Source organism: Haliaeetus leucocephalus, unplaced genomic scaffold (assembly GCF_000737465.1).
Source record: "Haliaeetus leucocephalus isolate CR32 unplaced genomic scaffold, Haliaeetus_leucocephalus-4.0 Scaffold173, whole genome shotgun sequence".
Lineage (NCBI taxonomy): Eukaryota > Metazoa > Chordata > Aves > Accipitriformes > Accipitridae > Haliaeetus > Haliaeetus leucocephalus.
This window is the reverse complement of record NW_010972609.1, coordinates 5,570,428-5,580,568: the sequence shown is the minus strand read 5'-3', so window position 1 is coordinate 5,580,568 and position 10,141 is coordinate 5,570,428.

Genomic DNA, 10,141 nt, shown 5'->3' with positions numbered 1-10,141 from the left:
TTGAACTGGTTCTGCAGTGACAGTGAGCCTGTAGTATCCCATAGATTGCTCACATGCAGTTTGTTTCTATATAAAATATCATCTATGAAGTCAGTACTCCGTGTTTTCTAAAAGGAAAAATTGTAGTTTTTACTGTTCTGCATTTTCATTCCCTTTATATGTTTTCTCATCTTACTTTCAAGAGCAGAGATTGGGATGTCAGTTTTCTGCATGCTGGCTGTTTACAGATGATTTGGTGAGTGCTGAATCCTCCCTGAAAATAAGCAGTCAAGAGAGTGAGCGTGTGCCAGTGCCTCGTATTCCTCTACCTGGGTGTAGTGTAATGCCATCTTGTGGAGTTGTTGATATATTACTCTAGATTAAAATGAGTAACAAATTCTGTGGGTTTGGCGAGTGCTTTCCCTTTACCTCAAAGGGAAACCTGCACATTTATCTTGTCATAATAAACCACCAAGCTCTAAAGCATTATCAAGATGAGTAAATAATTCATGGCTTTAAAATAACACAAAGGTACTTATATAGATAGGTTGTCAAGGAGACCATTTAATATTCTTGATCAACATGTGAAGTATCTATTTTGATACACCACAATATTCTTCATATTGGCATCATAGCAAAGGAGAATTCTAAGGGAAAATACAAAGGAGGACCAAAAAGTGCCTTTTTGGATGTGTCGACTCTTAACTTGACAGAAAGTATAGAGGTGCTTGTCTGAAAAATTAACAAATAGATGATGGAAGCTGTCACTGTAGCTTGATTGGAGGCCTCTAAATACTTGATGAGAGATGATGGATAGGAAGGATCAATTATAAAGAGCCTTGAAAGTGATGGCAAATAGTTTATGGTTAATGCGATACAGAAGGGACAGTCAGTAGAAGGTTGCAAAGAGCAATGATATAGTTAGATCAGCAAGCAAGGCTGATGATTTGTACTGCAGCATTCTTCATAAATCTATTATCTATAAAAAGTGCAAAAGATTATTACTTTTCTATGCATTTTACTGTTTGATGTTAACATAATCACTGACAAATAGATATTCTTTATCTTCACTTTTTCCTTCTGTCAAATGTGTCACTGTGTCACAATATCACACAGGGTAAGGCATATTCTTGGGAAGTTCTGCAGCTAAAACATACATAATGGGACACCTATATGACACAGATGTTTGCAGAAGATATTTATTTATAGTATAGATCAAACAGCAATGCTTAATTCTCCATTAACTTTCTGTTGCATTCTTAGCACACAATAACTGTATCATTCACTTGCGTGAAAGTAGGTAAACAGGTAAATATTGTTTCTATGAATATGAAATGCTGTCTCAACTGAGGTGGTATGGTATGCCTGGTATCTCTATTGTTCTGTGTGTGCTACTCTGCCATTATTTGATGCTGTCTAAGAGGATGGTTTTTAAGAATCAAGTTCTGTCTGTATATTTGATTTGGTTTGTTTGGGGCTTTTTGGTTTTGGTGTTTTTTTTTTCCCCCCACTGAATGTGTTTCAGTTATGCTCAGCTAGTTTTAGCATCTTTTTAAATAAGTTTAATTAATTGAATATTACTTCTGGCAGTTCAAGGAGTCTGAATTTCTAGTTTATACCCGTGCTTAGTGGTACCCAAAAGATTCTTTGTAAGAGTTGACATTCTTCAGCTGAAAAAGAATTGTGGTACCTAATTTGTGACCCATCACAACTGCTAGACTGATAGGATTTCAAATATTGAGTCTTCACCACTTTCCTTGGAAATATTCTGAAGTCTGTAGGGTAAAATCACCAGATAAATCAGTCTAGTTTGCTTGTTAGCATTCTGTGATCTGAGAAAGAGGTTACATCAGTTTATTAATATCCTGGTTATTCGTACTGTTCCAGACACTTCTATAAGGTTATTTTCTGAATACTGTATCTGTAAGGGTTGATTCAGAGAGTAGTAAGACTCCTAGAAAAGATCTGTGGGAAATAAAAGGAAGATTCCCTTTGCTCCAGAATCATGCGAACTTTCAGTCTTCCTGAGTCTTTGACAGGATGAAAAGATCAGGGAAAGATTCCTAGTGTAAGATCCCTATCCATTGAAATAAAGGAAACTAACTTCTTATGACTAGTGCTGGGGTACATTTTAAAGTCAGAGAATACTATCATAGTATCATATTAAAGGAGAATCTTGCCATCCCCACTTAAAGAGTAATTCCCTGGAAACTGAAGGGTAGTTTGCTTAAAGGCAGGATGTGTTTATTTATTTTTTTTTTAAAATCAGAATATCTGGTACTACAGCTGTTTCAGAATGTTATAGTTGTTGAAGCTTTTTTTTTTTCTGTGGGAGTAAAAAAGGGATTATGGCCAAATTTTTAAAACCAACTTTAGGCTTTGCTCCAATCTTTGTTTTACTAACATATTATTCAGGAAAATAGACTGCTTCTGCTTCAATACTGCTTCTGCTTTCAAAAAGTGTTATAGATATTATATTTCACTTTAAAATAATTGCTAATAAATTATCAAGCTATGAAAACTTTAGAATTAGTTTAAAATGTAGATTTCAGCACTACTAAAATGTGATGAGATTGCTATCTGATGGCTCAGGTTAGGCCTGCACCTGGACCTATGTTTCCATTTTTGAAGTTTGAGATACACTTGATTAAAAAATAAAATAAAATAAAAAAAAAATTCATACTTACAAGGAAAGCAGAGATAGTCCTCAAGATATAACTGGGGTTTAATCCAATGTAAGAACTATGTAGAAAAGCACTGTTTAAAAGGTTTTTCTTCTATGTTCTTTCTCTACCCCTACTTTTTTGATTATGCCCTTTCTTGATTTTAAATAAGTGAATAGTATGCAGTGGATTGTCAGAATTGGTGTACATGCATTGTGTTTAGGCATTTGCTGCTGAATATATGCTTTACTTTGCTCTGCTGAATGAAAAGTCAGTCTTTGTTATGTTTTTAATTATGTAGCTTTAGTTTCTGAGAAGCCTCACAATCAAAGTGTGAAACCCTCAGACTGGGTATGTTATTTAAACTGAAACCTTATGAGTGTTGATGGAATAAGAAAAAAACTCTTCTGTTTTTTTTATAGCTTGTTTTAGCCCCCTGTTAATAGATCTTAGGATGAAATTTTACATGTCTGAAACAATATATGGTTGAGTCATAATTTCTTTGTTAATCACTTGAACTCAGAGATTCCCTTTCTGCTGTACTGCTGCTTGGTGAGTTTTTCTTCTTTTTAAATTTATCTGCTGTATCTTTCTTAAGGGTTACACTTAACAGTTGTATGTTTTCTGGAACATGTTTGTTTTGTGTTTTCTGGAAAGGACGTACAATATTGCTTATGTGGAAAGCTACATACCTTTTTCAGGTCCCAGGGCAACTAAAACATTTAAATTGATGCCTGTCATAGAAATTTGACAGCACTTATATGACCTGGAAAAACATATACAGTCCTGCAGATGATGCTTCAGGGATAAATCCTCACTTAGTTGCTCCTAAGTCTTGTGCTTTGTTTTCAAACATCTGAAGGTATTTGATATCAAGGCATTCCCACATGATAAGTAGCTGGCTCCATTTCATCTCTTCTCAGCTTCCTGGAAGGGACGTAGCCCAAAGATGTTCTTAAATTACACTGGAGCTGGATAGACTTCAGGATACTTATAAAGATAATGGGAAGCCACTCATAAGTGAGTTTCAAACCTAAGCACAAGACCTTTGATTTGCATGAATTCCTTGCTGCTGTTAATGCTGTATAAGCAAATGAGAAGGGTTCTTATGTTGAAAAGCCTGTTTGTGATTTAGAGTTTGTCTCTTTCATAAAAGAATTATACATTTAGGAAGGACTGTTCAAACACGGGAAGTTTTACAGGTTAGGTGGAATTTCAGAGCCTAACTTCAGGCAACTGTTACACAGACTCATAGCTTATTCTGGTGAGCTACCTGAGGACACATTAGTGTACTAAAGAGTAAATTAGATTTAGGAAACCTGACTTGTGGAGATTTTAATTTAGATAACTAAAGCTGGGTTCCTGAAAGTATTGCTTACAATGAATTACAACATGATTTGTTTTGGAAACTCAAGTGTTCACCAGGAAAATCTGTCTGGCCTTGGTTTCCCAATGAATTTTACTTCAGTGCAGGTGCCACATAAAGGTCATTCTCATCCAGGCAAAGAAAAACATTACTTGAAATCAAAACATTGAGCTCAATAAATGCCAAAGGCTGTCTGAGCTGGAGAGGTGAAAGGGGAAATTATCTTTTGTTCTACGTTGAAAGCAGACTTTGTGAGTTTCATTACTCATATGTGTGTTTCTTCTTGTCACAATATCAATTTCATTCTCTTATTTTTTGTGATTCTTGCTCAAACAGCAGTACAGTAGACTCAATGTTGTGCTCAGCAGAGGTGGAAAGCCAACTAAAGAAACATTTAAAAATACCAGTGACAGGTTATTTATAGACTTTATTGTACTTTTTTCTGATCTGGAGGGACTTACTCATATAAGATAGTTTCTTCCAAAGAGAACCAGAGTTTTAAGTCCTTCAGAGGATTTTTATGCTATCTTCTTCATTGCAGAATATGAGCATTTCATACTTATGCCACGCGCTAATTAGCTTTTGCCATATGTCCTTCATCTGAGGACTTTTTAAAAAGACATATGCTGTTGTGCATTTAAGTCAAAGGCTATATTGAAAACATCCACTTAGCGTCTTAAGCAGAGGATGACTGATGATGGTTCTTGGTACCTAAGATCACTGCCATTTATCAATTATTGCAAATTTGATTTTCAAACTTGTGTGTGGCATTATGTGTGCCCAAAAGTGAGAGTGTATCCAATTAGTATTAGAGTAAAACTACTGAGTAACTGGATATATGCGTACTGAATCTTTTAAACTGCAAACTTTAATAAGGTGGGCATAACACTATGCACACAATTTGGAAAACTAGACATGATTTCAGGTGCTTATCATGTGAAAAGAATGAAAACAGAGTTACTGACATGAAAAAGTGACTAGAATTGCTCTTCAAAAGACTTTCTGTGGAGTAGATATGAATTGTTAGCAATGGTGTGATTGAAAATGTGCAAGAATGCCTCTCTCTGCTACTGTCAGTAGCCAGAAAATGTAGTAACGAAAGGAAGAGGAAAGCAGGTGTTTTGTTAAAACTTATTTGGGTATTTTACATTTGTATTTATAAGTAGGTTTTTTTCTTTTTACCTATGTCGTGGTTTAACCCCAGCCAGCAACTAAGCACCAAGCAGCCACTCACTCACTCCCCCCCTCACCCAGTGGGATGGAGGAGAAAATCGGGAAAAAGAAGTAAAACTCGTGGGTTGAGATAAGAATGGTTTAATAGAACAGAAAAGAAGAAACTAATAATGATAACACTAATAAAATGACAACAGTAGTAATAAAAGGATTGGAATGTACAAATGATGCTCAGGGCAATTGCTCACCACCTGCCGACCGACAGGCGATTCCCCCCACCACTTCCCCGTTCCTATACTAGATGTGACATCCCATGGTATGGAATACACCGTTGGCAGTTTGGGTCAGGTGCCCTGGCTGTGTCCTGTGCCAACTTCTTGTGCCCCTCCAGCTTTCTCACTGGCTGGGCATGAGAAGCTGAAAAATCCTTGACTATAGTCTAAACACTACTGAGCAACAACTGAAAACATCAGTGTTATCAACATTCTTCTCATACTGAACTCAAAACATAGCACTGTACCAGCTACTAGGAAGACAGTTAACTCTATCCCAGCTGAAACCAGGGCAACCTAAAAGCCTTAAAAAGAGTTACACAACCTGAAATCCTGAGCACCAACTAAGACAGAGAAAGGGCAGTAAGGTTTGTCTGGCCGGCAATCCTTGATGCATTAAATGCATGCCAAAGAAAGACTATTCTTCTCTTGGAGTTTTCCTAAACAATAGGGAAAATTTATAAAGCATTGTGGGGTTCAAGCCTAGTGAGACCTAGATGGCATTAACTGTTGTCTTCATGAGAGAGACTGTACACATCCCTGTGTTTAACAAACAGATGAGGTCTAGGATTTTTAATTTGACTTCTGAGTAAGTGTGAACTGCAGAAACTGATGCTTCATGAATATTCAGCTGTATTATTGGCTCATGTCTGTTAGGTTGCATGATAAAGGCCTGTCTGCACACCCAGAAAGGAGCACAGAGAGACAGTGGCGGGTGGGCATGCCAAAGGAATGCTCTGCTCAGCTACTGCCAGGCCCATCGCAGGAGAGCTGTCAGCCCATCAAAGGCTCATGTCTGTAAGCCCAGAGGAGCACAGAGGCACAAAGGCATGGTAGGAACCCAAATTAAGGACTTGGAGGAAGGAACCCCCCTGTCTGGGCCCTACCCAAGACTGCCCCCCTTAGCCCCAGTTTCCAGGTGTGAAACCCAATCAAGATGAGTCTGGAGCACCTTTTGGACTGGGAGAGGTCGCTGCCTAGGGATATGCGATGCATTATGGGATGCAGGGGAAGAGTATTTTGGGATTGCACAGGACTTATTGTAGGATATTTAGGGGAGGCATCAAAGGTGGAGAAAGGGATAGATTGAGGTGGTTTGGGGAGCAGCAAGTGTGGGAAAAGGTAAGGGGATAAAAAGGGCTGCTCTGACATGAATAGCTTGCTGGTTGGCATGCTTGCCTGGCCATGCCTTGCACCTGATCAGCGCAGTCTGTCCTATCTTCCAGAGGGCCCATGTGCCTGGGTGCCAGCAACTGGAGAGTCTGGAGTGAATGAAATCAAGTGGCAGCCACTGGGGTGGCTGATCTGTGTGGCCAGCCGTGTATGTATGTAGTGTATGTATGTGCTCCGTGTGCATATGCCTATTGGGCATATGTCTTCAGCCTCACTGCTGGTTGGACCTGGGGGCATGGAGCTGCAGAAGCCTTGTCTCTTTTGGGCTGTTGGATCCAGCATGATATATTCTTCCCTTAACAATGTCCATGCCTGTTGAGTCAGAGATGCAGTAATTGTCACCAGAACTAGTCATTAAACTGTGTAACAGTTGACAAATAATGAGAAGTCTCTTTGTGAGGACATGGTCCATTTCTGTTTAATTCAGTAAGTTTATAGTTTCCTTTATCTCTTGTTTTCTTTTGGGAAGAAGCTTGTGCTGTACATTACTTTCCATCTGTGTAACTCTACTGATGTCAAATTTAAGATGGGTTTGAAATATCTGAAATGCCTTGAATACCCCTCTTTCAGACTTCTTTGGCTTTCCCTGTAGAAGGAAACATAGCAAACCAGGCTGCAAGGGAGGGAACACTTGACTAGAGAGTATTATGCAGTTAATTCCTGCTAGTAACATTTTTGATTCTGTGATTGACTTCTTGCTATATTGTTTCACAATGGTTGAGGGTCTTTTATTCTGTGCCACAGTGATACTACTCCAGTTGTTTTAACTGTGAGATCTCCAGTGCTTTCAGTTTCTTTGTTTTCACTGACATAAATTTAGATTGTCAAATGTTCAGTAGCATGTCCAGGTTCACAGCAATAAGTTCTAGTCACAAACAGACTAGCAATATTTATTGCCGTGTCATTACTCACACAATAGTTGGAATGTATTGGGAAAATAGGTCCATTACTGTGTGCCCTCATTGATATGAGGAAGAAATGTGACTAAGGCATCTTGCTTTGTAGTGTTGTTGGGTTGCATTATCCATTGCAAACAAAACAGTTATCAGCATCTACTTGGAAATAATTCACAAACTGAAAGAAGAACTAAATTGCATGAATTTCTCATTAGGAATCAGCTGAGGTAAGCAGGAGGTCCTTTGTCTAGCACAGACATGTCCACTGGGAGAATGTGACACATTTCAAGCAGGAGAATCCAATTATGACACAGAGTTCCTGATGTGTGAAAGATCTTGTTTCAGTGCTTTTTGAACAGCTGTTTGCATAAAGTTTTTGGAGCCATATAACATAATAAGGATTTATGTAGTGATGTCATACCAAGACAAGGGATTTCCCAGTTCAGTTGTCTGTTTTCAGAACCTGGCAGGTCTACATTAGGCTCTTTTCATCTAGTAGTAGAGTTACAATTTGACACTTATCCCTTGTTCTTCCTTTTGCAATAAACTTTTATTTTATTTTCGGATCAAGTACGAGGATACATTTTTAATAAACTGGTGTAGAATAGTAATATTACCCATTGTATAATGCTTCAAAATGTGTTTTTATGTAGCTTTGCTAGAGTGAGAAGTTGGGAGGTCCTGAAGTTTCCCTTATCGATTGCCATATCCTTGGGCATGTCACTTTTCCCATTTTGAAGTCAATGGGGCTGTGTATGTCAAAAGCAGAATTGCTTGTTTCTTTCATATGGCATACTGAGTTATCAAGAAAGAGAAGATCCTTTTTTGTGCTATTAATATTACCTGGTTTGAGATGTGGCAAATAACCTGAAATAATATGACAGAAATTAACGCAAGAGTGACATTGAAAGGAAATTTTCTAATTTGAGATCTGACACGATTCCAGTTTTCAAAGTGTGAGTGAATATTTGATGGATCAGACATCTACCAAAAGGATATAGACTGAATTATTTAAGGGCATCACAAACCCTTGAGTATTTAACCCCTGAAGCATTGAAATTTATAACTGAGGCTTAGTTATTCTCGTGTAATGTTCTTCATTCCCAGGCTTGCTGCCATGCTATTTTATTTTTGATTATTAAAGCAAGATCATTGGTCTACACAGTACAAGCAAAACTAAAGGGATATTCTTCAGATGCTATATCAGAATACTCTGTAATCCCACTAGCTATCCTAGTATTTTTAAAATAAATATTCTAAAATACTATAGTGTTAAGTAGATGAAAATAAATATTCTTAGAGTGGTTCTCATGAGTCTGTAAGACCATTCCAGACAGCACACTTTCCGTTAACTACAGTGCTTATTCTTACAGGTGATGTTTGGAGCTTGTGTTGGGGTGAACTGAATCTTTGTCAAAAACTGCTGCACCTTCATTATCTCTAATGAATTTATTAGCTGGAATTTGACAGGGTAGTTCCTACATTCTGCTTAGAGATATGCTTAATAAAAAGGCAGTCCTCCATGTCTTGTACATGCAGAATAACAAATACTGGGTAACTAGATTGTGCATAGATGGAATTGATTTGGTTGTGCTTTTACATTGTCCCTGAACTAAGTATCACAGTGTCAAGTTCCAGACATAATAATCCAAGTATATGAACACATGCAGATACTTGTAGATCAGGATCTGCTTGTCTTAAGGCTAGATTGCATAAACAAAGCCAGTGTGGTAAAGTTTGTATCCATTCACACTGATGGTGTAAATTAGTCTCACATCTAAAGCATTAGCTCACACGTGATTTAGAATTCTCATGAAGATTCAGATATTTATTCTAAAAGGAGAAATCATATAGGAAAGAAATTTAACTGACTGGGCAAGATCCATTGCTTGGAAGAGCTGTCTTTGGTACTATTTGGAAGTGGGAGCAGAATTAATTTTAAGCTGTCTTTATTATTTCTCGATCATTGGGCTAGCTGAAGTGTGTACCCTACTTTTGTGTTACACAGCTGTTGATGATTCTAAACACCTGTTTGAAAAGGCAAGTATTACCAAGGCATAGACCTGATCCATAACCCTTTGCCTCAGTGTGACATAAATTTTGACAGTGTCTGAACTGAAAGTTTTCTTTCTAACTTCTTAAGATATTTCTTCATTATATTATTTTGACTGGGAATTCCCACAGCATTCATGAAAGCATCAAGACTTGCCAATACTGTATAATGAGAGAAGGAGGTAAGATAATTTTTGAATGAAACTTTAAATGTAACCACATGAAGCAAGAGGAAAATTGGATTCCTTAAGTTGTTCAAAGGTTTGTCTACAAGCCATTGGATAATGCCAGATTACCTTATATGTCTTGAATGTTGGTATCTTAAGAAGGATGTATTTTAGAGGTTAGACTCATATTCTGGCTGAATAATATCTCTGTCTGTAGCATTATTCAATGTATATAACTATAGCCAAATGTAATCCAAAGACATTAGATCCAAATTTGTCCAGAATTTACCTTTCTTTCTCATACGGAATAACTTCTTGCTATACAAGTATTACATCTGACCCTGCCACCCCCCTGCCCCCCCCCCCCCCCCCCACACCCCTCCCCATCTCCTTACATACC